The following is a 14,155-nucleotide window of genomic DNA, read 5'->3' as shown; positions in this document are numbered from 1 at the left end:
GCAGAAGCCTCCTACGTGTTTTAGCATATTGGAACCTCTTGGATGGGTCAGAGACTAGTTTTACTTACAAGGAGTACACACAATAGCCCTGCTACACTGTGGGTATGGGTTCAAGTGTCTAAGGTCTTAGAGAACATCTAATTGCCCACTCACCTTATGCAGGAGCAAATGCAGGCCCAGAGAAGTTCAACAACATTCTCTAGAGCTCTCAGTTTGTTAGGGGTAGACTTGAGGATGGCATTAAGGCCTTCTGATTTATTTTTTATTTTTTAGACAGAGTCTTGCTGTGTCACCCAGGCTAGAGTGCAGTGGTACAATCTTGGCTCACTGTAACCTCCACCTCCCGGGTTCAGCTATTCTCCTGCCTCAGCCTCCCAAGTAACTGGGATTATAGACACCAACCACCATGCCCAGCTAATTTTTATAATTTTAGTAGAGACAGGGTTCACCTAACCATATTTCTTTCTTAAAATTTGCCAGCCCTGATTTTCTCAATCAAATAATAATTGAAATGATATCTATGAATTATTAGAATAAAGTAATATAACATGCTGGCTGTGAGGGGAGAGGAAGCTGAATATGATCACAGTGAACATTGTCTTCATCCACTCAGGATACCACCTGGATAAAGGGAGGATTCAGTTACAGTACAGGAGAGCTACTGCTTCTTTGTCCTTTTAACACTGTTCCCAAACTTCTATTTCTACATTTGTGAGTTAATTTAACAGCCCTTAGTATAACATATGCACTTGAACTTTTTGCAGTCATGGAAATGTTAGATATCCATATTAGCCAATACTGGAGCCACTAGCCCCATGTGGCTATTGAGCATTTAAAATGTGGCTAGGGCAGCTAAGTAAATTTAGATAGCAACATAGGACTAGTGGCTATTGTATTGGACTGCACAGATTTAGCATATCCTGTTGGAAGAGCTATTATAAATTCAGATAATGTCAGTGAGCTAGAGACCTCTGGTGGAGGGGACTGTTATCTGCAAGATGCTGAGCACAACTTTTTAAGACAAACATTTCAGGATTGTTCATATATTTTAATACCAGCAACACCACTTAATGTGACATGCAAATTCTCTAGGTAGCAAGAGATGGAATAATAAAGAATACAGAGACTAGCTATTATATTGGTTAATATTCGCTGTGGTGATATCAAGTTTCTGTTATTAGGCTTGTTAACAGGACTCTAGAAGGATAAACCGGTTTAAAACGTTATATTGTGGTTCTTTGGCATGAGAAATGGAATATCCCAGGACCCCAGGCAGACTAAGAAGCATTCTTTATGATGGGAGATGGTCTCAAGTTGTATCAAGTAAGAGGTGACGTAGCTTGGCGGAAGTCTGCACTAAATTCAAGACAATGGCAGTTTGATCATGTTATTAGAAGACAAATGCCAGTGCTGTTTCCACCTCCTCACCGACATACAACCACACACAGGTGCCTCCACAGAGCTAAGGTAACCTGTTGTTCTTACAGAAGGTTAAAAAAGAAAGTTTTGAGGCCTTTCCACCCCTCTTAAATTGCGCTCCCTACAATGGAGTTCACCAATGTATTGGGTTTCTTTCTGGCCCTACTGCTCCCACATTGCTTGTTTTTCTCTCTAGGAAATTTCAGGGCTCCTTTTTCCTCCTCTGGTAACTCTTACCTCTTCTCAAATTTCATATTTGCTTGGCTTCGGTCCTGCTTCCATGACTGAAAGCTGCAAAAGTGCCTAAGACAGAGATTGCTAGCTGGCCTTAATAGTTGTCAAAAGTAGCAGAACTAATTTTTAGCTAGCATATTCTAGGCATTTTCTAAATGCAAACTACTTAAAATAATGCTCAGTATATGCATTGTTTTATTATTATTTGTGAGAATTAGAAAATCTTATGTAGCCATCATTTATGGCTTTTGAATTTCTGACTTATGTAAGTTCCCCCTACTTAGAGGTATCCAAATGTCTTCCTAAATAACTGTGGATGGTTTGACTACACATTTAGAAAATCAGTGAGACTCTATTAAATCTGATTGGAATTAATAACTTAATTTGGAAAAGTAGCTAGATATAAATTTTTTCTTCATGTTTTAAAAAAGTGACATTGTTTTTTTAATATCCGCAGGTGGGGCCTGCATGAGGTGGCTGGTGTGCTGGGCTCAAGGGGTAATGTGTGGGCGGCTGTGGAGATGATGATAGAAAAGCTGGAATGAAATGGGGTGGATTTGAAGGCCAGGCCTAAGGGGTCCTCAGGTCCGCTTCTGGGAAGGGACAGCCTTGAGGGAGGAGTCATGGCAAGCGTAGCTAGGCCACCAATCAGATTAAGAAATTCTAAGAAATCTAGCTGTCCATCACTGTTGGTGTCCAGTTTCTTCATCATGCAGTCCAGGACACTGGGGTCCTTCTGGTTCTTTGTGAAGGCAGCTAGTTCTGTATTCATGAAGCTCAGGAACTCCGTCTTGGACAAAGTGTAGTTATAACCATCTTTTCCAGCATACTTCTGGAAAACAGCAATCAGGTACTCGATGCACCTCTCAGTCTCTGTAGGGCTGGAGATTTTCGCCATGTTGGAGCTGAGCGAGGTGCACAGGAATCTATGGCTGGGAGTGGTGCTGAGAGCTCTTAGATATAAAATTTTTAAGAAAATAGAGTAATCAGCCAGGCACGGTGGCTCTTGTCTGTAAATCCCAGCACTTTGGGTGGCCAAGATGGGAGGATTGCTTGAAGTCAGGAGTTTGAGACCATCCTGGGCAACACAGTGAGACACTGTCTCTAAAAAAACTTTTAAAAAATGAGTTGGACATGATGGTGTGCAGCTGTAGTCCCTAGCTACTTAGGAGGGTGAGGTGAGAGGATCCCTTGAGCCCAGGAGGTTGAGGCTGCTGCGAGGGGTGATGTAATCCAGCCTGGGCCACAGGGCAAGACCCTGTCTCACACCAGATTTACTGGTTGTGTGATCTTGGGCAAGTTACTCAGCCTTTCTGATGTGGTCTCTTCCTTTATAAAATGTATATAACAGCAATCACCTCAAAGAACTGTATGAGAATCAAACACATAAGCACATAAGCCACCAGGCAGTTGGGATACTCTCAGGAACTAATCACAGTACGCGCCATGATTAACAGTAAAACAAAATGGATGATGTTACAAGGCAGTGAGAAATAACACTGAAACAGGCATCAGTATTTGGATTAGGACCCAACTTGTTACTTACTAACCCTAACCTTAAAACGTATACATGGAAACTCTTATTTTCAGTTTCCTCTTCCATAAAATTGAAATATTTATCCCTGTGTACTTCAAATGATTATTTTGAAGCTCAAATAAGATTATATTCCTTGGTATACAATAAAATTTGACATCTCAAATGCTTGGTTTACAATTTTAAAGAAATTTTAAGAAAATGCTAATTGACAACAAGGATTTTTCTTTCCAATTTGCCTTGACGGTTTAAGTTTAAAAATGACTTTATAACCATAAGAGGACCTTTCAGCTTAAAAAGTGGTATTAAGTTGAATAATCACGTCAATGTTATACTTCTTCCACTTGCTTGGGAATGGAAAGATGGAAAGATTATACATATTTCAGTGGATGAATGTCAACAGTAAAAGGACAAAACTGTTATATGATGCCTACTTCACATTATTTTTCTTCTGAAACTGGACACATCTTGCTTCTCTTTTTAAACAGGAATAAAAAGACAGAGCATGCAGCAGATTATCAACAAAGCACTCATTGACAAATTTTCCTAGAAAGGTCCAGATAGTAAATATTTCTGTCCTTGCAAGACATACAGTTTCTGTCTCTACTATTCAACTCTGCTCTTATAACAAGAGCAAACATGGGCAACAATGGGTATAGCTGCGTTTTGACAAAAGTTTATTTACAAAAATAGACAGAGTTTGGCCTGTGGGCCATAGTTCCCCACCACTCACTTAAACACTGGTTGGTTGGCCACCTGGACCCCAAAGGGAGTAAAGATCACTAACCAAGGCTGTTAAACTAAGAGACCAGGAAAGAGTTGAAAAACCGTTGTTCTCTTTTAGATGTAATACAATCTTGGATATTTAGAAATATCAAAATGTGGCAAGATATCTGTAGATGTTTAACTCTCCCCAATTTAGTAACCTTAAATAAATATCTTTATCACATTTTAACTGACAAATAAAAAGGCTGGCAGTGGCTGGGAACAGTGGCTCACGCCTGTAATCCCAGCACTTTGGGAGGCCGAGGTGGGTGGATCACAAGGTCAGGAGTTCGAGACCAGCCTGGTCAAGATGGTGAAACTCCATCTCTACTAAAAATACAAAAATTAGCTGGGCATGGTGGTAGGTGCCTGTAATCCCAGCTACTCGGGAGGCTGAGACAGGAGAATCACTTGAACCTGGGAGGTGGAGGTTGTACTGAGCTGAGATCATACCACTGCACTCCAGCCTGGGTGACAGAGCAAGACTCTGTCTAAAAAATAAAAATAAAAAAAAAAAAATACGTCGCAGTAATAGAGAGGAAAAAGGGCATTTTCTAACGTGGCTTTTTTCATGTTATTTATGCCATGGTAACTAAGATGAAAATCGAACACAAATGCTCAGTACAGACTAAAGAATGATCTCTTCAGGACCAAGAAAATCAGGGATATTTTCGTCACAATGTTCTAAGAGTTATAAGTATAAATCCTTCTGTATCAGGGAAATAATACATTGAGAGGCACCTTAAACTTAAGAAAATGTAGAGTTCAAGGTGAAGAATTGCATCCTTAACTTACTGAGATAAACTGGAATTTTGACAGTATGCTACCACAGAGAAAAAGCAAAATAATTTTTCTAGCACATGAGAATACTAAATATCAATATTGGAAAGTAACAAGTTGGAATTCAGATAAATTTTTAAAACTTTATTCTGAATTAATGTGCCTTTGAAAATAAATACATTAACTACCAAGTATTATTTAATATATATTATATCTTATATAAGTACTTCCCACTTTTGCAGTTGTTTGTGTACTAAATTAAGGCTTCTTCAGACTTACATTTATAAATTGATTCTATTAACTGGACCACAAAGCAAGTTAAGTTGCTTTTATCATCAAATAATAATGCTAAGAGTCTGATTCGTATGCTGTTGTTATTCCTTGATGTTGGCTGAATAAAAGAACAAATATATGTAGGACAGATGTAAGTGGGGTTTGCAGAATATGTACACATTTTGGACTTCTTACAAAACATTTCAAAGGTCGTTGTTACATTTTCCTTATGTTTCATTTGCAAAAAGGAAGATGAAATAAAATTTACTCTCAAAGTAAAGACCCGTCACCCATGGGATGCTGAGTTTTCTACCCAGCAGTGTGCACCCTCTCCCATGTGGGTGTCCACAAATTAGCCTGTCTTTCATAAGTTTTGCCTTTCACATCCATCACTTGTGGGACCAATGACCATCAAGTTGGCCCTCATCTGGCTATTCTGTTCCCTCTCACATGTGGCTGCTAGCAACCTTATCCCTTAAAAAAAAGAAAAAACAGACACTTTGACACTTTGTTCAAAAAGCAGGGGAAAGGTGACATTAAATCTACTGAAATATAAAACATTTTTCTTTCTTCCTCAGTCTCTCTCCTGTCATGGTGTTTCATTAGATATTTGACGTTAATATTAGATATTAATTAGATATAATCTAATACGTATAACTAGATATAAATATTAGATATTTAATGTCCTCCTTTAGGCCTTAGGGTACTCACTGGGCAAGTGCAGATCCCCACAGATATGGAGTTGGGATGGGGTGGTGCCCCACAACTCAGCATTAGCTGATCAGCTGCCAGCTTGGCTGGTCTCTGAGTGGGGGCAGGAAAGTCAATCTGCCCTTCCCAGAGGCTCCCAGCCCCAAACCACATGAACGGAGGATCCCTGAAAGACTGCAACATTCATGCTGACAACACACTGGGCACCTGAAGGGGGCATGGATGAGAGGCTCACTTCACTAAGTCACCCACTGAACAAGTCATGGAGTTGCCAGCCCCCGCAGACAGCTGCTGACATTTCCCACCTGAGACACCAAGAGACAAGTGCCCAACCCCAACCTTCCCTGCAGTGGGTAATGACAAAATCCCCCCTCCCCTGCTGTACCCCCACTGATGTGACCAGGTCAAACGGAGACAGAGAACCCCTGGGGTAGGGGCGGAGGTAAAGAAAGACAAGATCACAAGTGAGCAGAAGCCCCAAGCCTCTGGTGCACGCTCCATTGTCCCACTGGAATTCACTTAAATAACACAAATAAAAAATAATATTGTTAAGAATTTCAAGATGAAGATGACTGAATATGAAATCCCAAGCATGGGGCCCTTTGGAGTCACGGCCTTTAGGACCGCACTGATGGCAAGCCCTTGAAGCCTACCTTGGTGACTTGGCTCAAAATCTGCTCCATATGCCAGCTTCACATCCTATGCACCAGCTTGAGAGAGGAAGGGACTTTTAAGTGTTTTTAGCCGGCATTTGACCCTGCTGTTTTCTACCTGCTCTTCTAAGATGAAGGACAGTTCATATATGGCTTTAAAAATGATCAAAGTTCAACAGGAATTGGATTTACAATACAGCAGACCAATCCTGGAATAGCTGAGGATTTTAGCTGCAGTTTGTCACATAAAGGTACAAGACAACTCACTGGCTTCAAGGTTGTTTTTGTCCAGAAATGCCCAGGTCCTCAATTATTTTTATAATGCTGCTGCAGCGAATGCTACTACAAATAAGCCAGCAAGTGAAATAAGTTGTACTTGTCATAGACTATAGGCACTTATTGTGTATCCTTCGCTAAATTTCTGAATATCTTTTTCCTGTACTAATGAATGGATTGATTCCATGTGATAAATCCTTGTGACTCTTGACTTAGCAATAGAGTGTGTTTGAGAGCATTGATCACCAACCCTTCAAATTTAGCAGATGGGACTCCTCTAAATCCCCAAAGGACACTTCTATGGACATACAACTTCAGCTGAGGTGACCTGGTCACCCAAATCAGAGTGGTAGCTATACTTCAGCTAGGCTATGGGCTGTGGCTTACCCCTACAGACCTCTGTTACAGGTGGGCACTGCTGCCTCCTCTGCGTTGGTACCTATGAAATAAAATGTGTGCTTCCCAGTACATAAAGGAGTTTTGCTCCTATAAACTGCCACCACTATTCCAGGACTAAGCACTGAGGATACACAGCAACTTCTGTCAAATGATTGGTTAGTTCATTCATGTTTAAAAAATGTCTCTTTTTAATTTGTACTGTTGTGAAACAGTGATGTTATGTATAATTATCTAAATAGTTTATCATTTAAAATATCTGATTAAGTCCAAAGCTTGTCCCAGAAATAAATGAGTTGCTTTGGGAACTAATTAAATTATCAATTAAGGAGTCTGTTTATGTTTTAGAATAAAATATTTTGAAGTTGTATCAAAAACAGTAATGTGCAAATAAAATGAATGAAAAATCTGTACTCAAGACCTCCCTTAACTGTTTTTTTATGGTGCCTAATACCCCAAATTAGCAATCACTTCTTAGAATTAAACATTGTCTTTCCCAGGTGTTAAAAATATAAATATCTGTGAGTGGGGTGAAAAAATATGTTTATTCACTAACATCTTTTTTTTTTTTTTTTTTTAGACAGAGTCTTGTTCTGTCACCAGGCTGGATCTTGGCTCTCTGTAATCTCCACCTCCTGGGTACAAGTGATTCTCCTGCCTCAGCCTCTCAAGTAGCTGGGATTACAGGCACCCACCACCACTCCCGGCTAATTTTTGTATTTTTAGGAGAGACAGAGTTTCACCATGTTGGCCAGTATGGTCTCCATCTCTTGACCTCGTGATCTCCCCACCTCAGCCTCCTTAAGTGCTGGGATTACAGGCGTGAGCCACCATGCCGGGCCTCATTCATTAATATCTTACTGGTGGTTGGCCAGTCAGGTCTATTTCCCACAGGAAAGGATGAAAACAACTTATGAAGGATAAACTAAAGATGGCCAAGAGAACAAGAGTACAGAAGAAAAAAATGGGAGATGGGGTCCTGCTCCAGCAAACTTTGCCCATTATTCTTTTTTTTGGTAAGTTGTAACTACATCTTACACTAGTTACTGATTCATCATGTTTCTTTCCAAGAGTCCATGAAATCTTTCAGAACTAGATTTCACAGTCTAGCACCCTAAGCTCTGTTCTAATTGCCCATGAAAAGATTCTCTTTCTTGTACCTTTTCTAATTAATTCCTCTACCCAGGTATTCTTCTCAACTACTATTAGTATCAGGCAACCCTTGTACCCTTCAGTGGTTAATCCTACAGTCTGCTTGAAATGATTTCCTCTTTTTATTCAAGTCACTAGGACTTGACTGAAATGTGCTGGTATATGTAGATTTTAGTACTCTTTTAAAAATTACTGTATTGCATCTCTTACATTTCTCAGCGAGACAATATTGAACATCTTCACTTGAAAATTGAAACAAAATTATAAAATTTTCTTTTAAAAAATCAGTGGAGGGGAGAACTGACAAATGATCCAATGTGGATAAACTTCAAAGACATTATGCTAAGTAAAAGAAGCCAGAAACAAAAGACTACTTATTTATGATTCCATGTATCTGAAATGTCTAGAATACGTAAGTCTATACAGACAAAAAGTAGATTAATGGTTGATTAAGGCTGGGAATGGGAAATGGGGAGTGACTTCTAATGTCCAAGGGGCTTCCTTTTGAAGAGAGGGAAATGTTCTAATATTGGATTGCTATGGTGGCTGCCCAACTCTGTAAATATACTAACGCCATGAAATTATACATTTACAGTGGGAAAACGTTATGGTATGTAAATCATATCTTAATAAAGTAGTTTAAAAATAAAATCACTGGACATTAGCTTCTGTTGGACATATATATCTAAATCCAGTTTCCCTTCTTCTTCACCTCTCCTTTTTCTTTTGGTCAGTGTCTACTCTTATTCCTCCTATAGAAGCATTCTGGAATTCATCTGGCCATTCTATAACCAAGAACACAAATTTTCTTTTAAAAAAGTGTTAAATACATTTAATACTTTTTAATTATTTTTTATTTATGAAATAAATCCTTAGTTCTTTTACATTGGCAAGTTTGCTGAATAAACTTTAAGTATGTCTATATGTATGAAAGGTTTATTTAAGCCCTTATTAAAGTACATTGTTTTAGGAAAAACATCCAGGCAGAGGTAGAGAAGGAAGGTGGCCAAAAATAGGGCTTTTAGGGCCAGCAGAGCCAGAGCTCCCCAGTGCTCAGCCACTGGAACAAGGTGCTCCCAACACCAAAGCTTTGGGTACATACGCAGTTCCTAAACATGTATTACTTGGCTGCGGGAATTGAAATGAGAAAAAGTAAGTAGGGGAAAGCCAATTATAAATTAGTGATATTAAGTGCTATTATTGGCCATTACTATGCACTAGGCACTGTGTTACGTGCTTTACACATATTCTAGTAATCCACACGCCATATGGGGTATTTGTATCTCTAAAATACAGATGAAGAAACCGAGGGTCAAAGAAGTTACGTAACCTGGCTGAGGCCTCATAGCTAGTAACATAGTCCCTATGTACTGTTATAAGAAGAAATATATTTATGTAATATGTTATATAATATTACAGTGATATAATATCAAGAAGATGTAAGACCTCTCATTGAGTAAAGAACCTCTGAAAATTACCTCTGCAGTCTAAAGTCCAGAGAATATATGAGAACTGAAGCTCCATCTTGAAACCCACTATTTTAATGTTATAGAATTAAGATAGTGGTATCACTGATGGGCTAGTTGATTTTTTTAAATACATATTTGTTTGTGCTCTTCTAGAGAGATGAATTGCTTCCCCCAGAGTATAAAAATGAGCTTTAACTCCTAACAAAAGGAAATATGTCATATTACTACTTATTTTAAACCTACCCCCAGTGTGTTGTGATTTGTCCATCTTTGATTAAAATTCTTCCCAAGCAGACTGATTTTATGAATTTTCCTGAACTGTGTTAAATGGCATCACATTAGCATCAACATGAATGAGGAGCGAGGAGTGGGCTTGGCACAAAGGCGTGACCTTGTATTAGTTGCTATTCTGATACTTTATTTGTCAGCACTGATTCAATAGCGGGCAGAGAAGGCTCACAGGAGATTATGTACAAAGGCTATGCTACACTTTACAGCCTTTCTCAAGCCATCAGGGCAAAGAATTGACTGCTACTTACATCCATAATTATATGTGGCATTTTGGCTCTGTAATTAAATTCAAAATAAATCACATGCAGCAATTTGTTAAATTTAAATACTCTTACAAAAAAAACGAATAAGATCAGTGAATGAAATGAGTTTCTGAACTTAGGGGCATGATTTGAAGAAAGATTGTCATTTACTCAAACTAGCAGGGTTTGTGGCTGCAAAAATAAACCCAGCAACAATTCTGCTGAATCTAGGATGTGATGAGGCCATTAAAATCTGTGCCATTGGGCTGGGCACGGTGGCTCATGCCTGTAATTCCAGCACTTTAGGAAGCCAAGGCAGGTGGATCACAAGGTCAGGTGATCGAGACCATCCTGGTTAACATGATGAAACTACAACTCTGCTAAAAGTACAAAAAATTAGCTGGGTATGGTGGCACGTGCCTGTAATCCCAGCTACTTGCTAATTTTTAGAAATCAAGCAAATATAGTATTCCAATTTCCTCTCATGGAAACAGTCCACAGAAGGTAAGCAGCTTCTGCAATCAGACTTTTAGAAAATTTAGTTTTACCTAAGAAAACTCAGTGGACACTTACTTTATACTTTTTTTTTAACTAAAGGACTGATTTTGATTTTCCCCAAATGAAAGGAGTCTGTTCTAAAGGTTAATATATAATATATCTGCCATATTCTCTGTAAGAGGCAAGATAGTAAGTCCAACCCACAGGAGGGGATTACACAAGGGAATGAATCTCAGAAAGTGGGATCAGAAAGGGGACCATCTTCCAGGCTTCCTACTACAATATTCAGCCCCACCAACAGTCCAGGAAACACAAGATAACAAAGTACCACTTTAATTGTTTGTATTAGAAGACTTTGGAAATGATAATGTCCAGGAATTGACAAAGTTTTATAAAACATGCTTTGTTAACCACAAATATAAATTGATACAGTGTTTTGGAAAGCAATCTATAAATACACATTAAGCTCCATAAATGTATTCCGGTCTTTTAAATATTGTAATCCTATGGAGTTTCTCTCTTGTTGCCCAGGCTGGAGTGCAGTGGCACGATCTCAGCTCATCACAACCTCTACCTCCTGGGTTCAAGCAATTCTCCCGCCTCAGTCTCCAGAGTACACCTGGGATTACAGGAACCCACCAACACACCCATCTAATTTTTGTATTTTTAGTAGAGATAGGGTTTTTCCATATTGATCAGGCTGGTCTTGAACTCCCGATCTCAGCTGATCCACCCACCTCAGCCTCCCAAAGTGCTGGGATTACAGGCATGAGCCACCAAGCCTGGTTTATAATCCTACTTCTAAGAGTTTATCCTAAGGAAATAATTATAAAAACAAAAAATCCATATGCAGAGACATGACTATTGCATTATTATTTATAATAGTAAAAAAAATGAGGGTAATGGTAAAATACTATCAGAAAGGATCAATTAAATAAACAGATGTTCATCTACTTTATAAAATATTATATAATTGTTTTTAAGATCATGGTATAACTGTGAAGTACTTAGAATTTAATATAAAATTTAAAAATAAAGATATAAAACTTTATGTAAATAATAATTACTATCAGGTAAAAATATATTTAAGAATAAAAGACTAAAAGGATTATTCCCAAATGCCATCAATAATTGAATTTGAGTGGTGACATCATAGATGATTTTTGTCTTTTGCTGACACCTTTTGACTTTTTTTTGAATTGAATTTTTTTAAATTAGAAAAAAATTAATTATATAGGAGTTGATTCATTGATGTACAGCTGTGATTACAGAAAACCAAACCCCTCTGAATTATAGGACTCTTTTGCCCAACTATTCTTTCTGTAAATTCAAGTGTTCCTAAGTCTGCTTTGTTTACCTTAAAAATACCACCTCATGTATACACATTGTATAGTGCCTTTATAGTTTCCCAAACATTTTACAGCTACTCTTCAATTTTATTGTCACTGCATTCTTTGACTTATTCTTCCCATTGCAGTCAGAAAATTTAGCCTTGAAAAGGTTGCTGGCGAGATTGCAAAGCAAATGAAACTCACGTACTGCTGGGGAATCCAAGATGGTACAGCTGCTTTGGAAAACAACTTCGTAGTTTCTTATCAAGTTAAACATGCATTTATCATATGACCCAGCATGCAATCCCATGCCTACAGATTTACCTAAGAGAAATGAACACTCACGTTCACACAAAATATGTATATGCATGTTTCTAGTAACTTTATTCTTAATCACAAGAAAACCAGAAACAACCTAAATGTTCTTCAATTGGTGAATGAATAAACAAACTATGATACCTCCATACAAAAAAAAAAAAAAAAGAACTACTAAAATAAGCAACAACATTAATGAATCTCAAACATGATGCCAAGTAAATGAAGCCACCCTCAAAGGGCTGTGTACTGTATGGTTCCATTTATATGACATTTTGGAAAAGGTAAAATTATAGTGTCAGAAAACAGATCTGTGGTTCCTAGGGGCTAAGGTTGACTGCAAAAGGGAACAAAGAAATTTTTCAGATGACAAAATCATACTGTATCTTGGTTCTGGTGGTGATTGTATGATTATGTCTTGTCAGAACAGAACTATGCACCATGAAGACTGTGCTTTATTGTGTAAAAAGAGAAGATTAAGTGATTTGCCTGAGGCCATTAGACTAGAATGGAACTGTTTCCAATACAGAATATTTCTTGCTCTATATCTCTCTACTTTCACTGCTGTTATTAATAAAATAGAATTATCTTTTATTAAAGATATGTCAGGTACCAACAAACAGGTTGGGGAAATTTTGGTGAGTCATGATTCCCACAAGGATGACCCTAAAAAAATAATCATTTTAATGGGTTTGAGTGCCTGGTGGAATTAAATTTCAGAAGTGTCTGCTTCCTATCAAGGATCTCTTGTGTTCCTGGAGACAGTGGCCTCTATTTGTATTATTTCATTTTATCATTTTATTCTCTCATAATGGCTTTTTTTTTTTTTTTTTTTTTTTGAGATAGGGACTTGCTCTGTTGCCCAGGCTGGAGGGCAGTGGCATGATCATGTCTCACTGCAGCCTTGACCTTCTGGGCTCAAGCGATCCTCCCACCTCAGCCTCTGGAGTGGCTGAGACCACAGGCCCTCAGCACCATGCCCAGCTAATTAAAAAAAAAAAATTGTGTAGAGACTCCTCACTATGTTGCCCAGGCTGGACCCAAACTCCTGGGCTCAAGGTATCCTGCCTCAGCCTTCCAAAGTGCTGTGTTTACAGGTATAAGCCTGGCCTCAGTGTCTGGCTTCAACAGCTTTTCAAACCAAGATATTAATATTTTACATACAGGGAAACTGGAGCTGCTTGGGATTACATAATCCAGTGAGAGTGAACTCGGCCCCCTCTAGTCTTAGCAGGATCCCAGTTTACTTGGGCATAGATAATTGACTCATAGACTTGTTTCTAGTAGTGAATGGACTACTAGTAAACCTAGAATCTCTTACTGGCCTTGACTGCCCTCTTTGCCACTAAGTGATCATGTTGCCTATTTTTGCAGACCATTCTCATCCCTGCAGCCCAGTTTCCTCTGGCTTAGTGGTGAGACTTTTGTCCCACTATAATGCCCAGGCTGAAATGTAGTGGCTATTCATAGGTACAATCATGACACCCTACAGTCTCTAACTCCTGGCCTCAAAGAATTCTCCTGTCTCAGCCTCCCAAGTAGCTGCAACTACAGGCATATGCCATCATGCCCAGCTCACAAGAGATATCCTTACATGATATTTAAAGGACAAAAATAAAGCATAAGCCAATTTTTAAAGTAACACACACATTGTCACTTACCTTCGGGCTCACCTGTTGGTCTGTAACAGCTCCACCTTCCCTTGAATCCTCCTTCAGCTTCTCTAACTCCTAGGCTAGGTGTGTCTTCAGCTCCATGACTAGAGGCACCAATTTCTCCTGCAGGGTATCCATGCCATCAAGATCAGCATCAGTAA

The 14,155-nt window shown here is 38.7% G+C and overlaps 1 pseudogene; it reads right to left on the bottom strand.

Moving 5' to 3' along the window:
- Positions 1–559: 559 nt before the first annotated feature.
- On the bottom strand, positions 560–6,049 carry LOC141582637 (protein S100-A11 pseudogene; annotated as a pseudogene).
- Positions 6,050–14,155: the final 8,106 nt, after the last annotated feature.

Source organism: Saimiri boliviensis, chromosome 2, assembly GCF_048565385.1.
Source record: "Saimiri boliviensis isolate mSaiBol1 chromosome 2, mSaiBol1.pri, whole genome shotgun sequence".
In the NCBI taxonomy this organism is placed as follows: domain Eukaryota; kingdom Metazoa; phylum Chordata; class Mammalia; order Primates; family Cebidae; genus Saimiri; species Saimiri boliviensis.
This window is presented reverse-complemented; position numbering and strand designations above follow the sequence as displayed.